This window comes from Acinonyx jubatus, chromosome A3 (genome assembly GCF_027475565.1).
Source record: "Acinonyx jubatus isolate Ajub_Pintada_27869175 chromosome A3, VMU_Ajub_asm_v1.0, whole genome shotgun sequence".
In the NCBI taxonomy this organism is placed as follows: Eukaryota; Metazoa; Chordata; class Mammalia; order Carnivora; family Felidae; genus Acinonyx; species Acinonyx jubatus.
The window spans coordinates 124,298,469-124,300,192 of NC_069388.1; the positions used below are offsets into that span (position 1 = coordinate 124,298,469).

General features: G+C 40.4%; 1 pseudogene; it reads left to right on the forward strand.

Moving 5' to 3' along the window:
* The first annotated feature begins 257 nt into the window (after positions 1-257).
* Positions 258-740, forward strand: LOC113604883 (60S ribosomal protein L21-like; annotated as a pseudogene).
* The last annotated feature ends 984 nt before the right edge of the window (positions 741-1,724 follow it).

Here is a 1,724-nt window from a genome sequence, read left to right on the forward strand (position 1 = left end):
TTCACACCTGGGTCTCTTTCAATTGTACTCTTATGCCTCTTCTTTCTGGACAAAGTATCAGAAATTTCTTTATTCCAGAGCCAATGTTTGTAGTGTGTGCGACTCTCTTTTCTCCCATTTTACCTCCACCTCAAGTTCTACTCCACATTTTTCTTAGGCTCCACATCTACTCCACATTTTCATTAGACCTCAGTCTTTTTAATTAAAATTAATATAATGGTGGGCATCTGAAAACCACCAACTTCTAGTAATTTGCAAAAATGTCCAACGTGAAGGGAAAGAGGGGAGGTACCCACTAAGTGTTCTCTAGTCTTGTTAGAAAGTGTGGGGTTGTTCCTTTGGCCACATACATGTGAATCTTCCAGAAATGCAATATTGTAGACATCAAGGGAGTGGGCGCTATTCAAAAAGGAATGCCTCATGAATGTTCCCATGTCAAAACTGGAAGAGTCTACATTACTCCACAAGCTCTTGGCATTATTGTAAACACACAGGTTAAGGGCAAGATTCTTGCCAAGAGAATTAACGTACATATCAAGCATATTAAACACTCAAAGAGCCAAGATAGCTTCCTGAAGCATGTGCAGGGAAATTATCAAAAAAAGAGGGAAGCCAAAGAGAAGGGTACTTGGATTCAAGCAAAGCACCAGCCTGCTCTGCCCAGAGAAGCACACTTTGTGAGAGCCAATGGAAAGGTGCCTGAGTTGCTGGAAACCATTCTCTATGAATTCATGGCATAGTAGGTGTAAAAAAAAAAAATATATATATATATATATATACATATATATATATGTGTGTGTATATACACACATATATATATAATCAAAAGAACTCTGGACTGTAAGAAAAAAAAAGTGGGTATCTGCAGGAATTAGAATTGCAGAATGCCAGCATCTGAAAACACTTTTGATGTGTCTCTTTTAATCCCCTCATGAAGAATGCTCCAATATTTTATTCTAGTAGTCTCCCAAACTCAAAGAACTGATCCTTTTAATTCACTAGAACTAGAACATCCACATCGATGCAGGCTGCTCATATGTTACAAAAATGTTGCTAGGTTAAGTTTTGCACATTTAATGAATTGGCCCAGTGTCAGGCTCCTAAGCACTCAGACTTCCCACACATGCTTGGACCACTTTGATTCAACCAATAAAGAAAAAGCAGCCTAGAGGAGCTTACATTAGGCTAATGTCACCTCTATTTCATAAATCTCTCTCTCTCTCATATTCAACTGAAAGCTATATTGGTGCAGCAAAAAGAACCAGACTTTTGTATCCATAGTCTGGGTCTCATCTCTGCCGCCTACTAGCTATGCGGTCTAGGGCAGCTTCCTCTCTTGTAAGATGAGGTTAGAAATATTCATCTCACCTGGTTACCGTGATGGTTCAAGTAGATCGTGGCCAGAAAGCGCAGCCACAATTCAGTCACATGCTGAGCAGCCTCTAAATGGCAGTTATTATCAATATTGATTATTTTGCTTCTCTGGTGCTGTAGATCCTAATGAAGCTGCCCCACCACTCAGTGCACAGTCTATCTAAGAATGGATGTGACAGGGCCACCAAAGAACATCAAGGACTCTAGATGTTGTTTTCCAAAAGCCTAAGAAGACTTGGAACAAGGCAATATCTGGCAGAAACATTATTACACGGGAAGGGCTCTCAGCCTCCTTCACTCTGATCCACCTCCAAAATTAGAGATGCCTCCCAGGCCAAGCAACAGAGTGG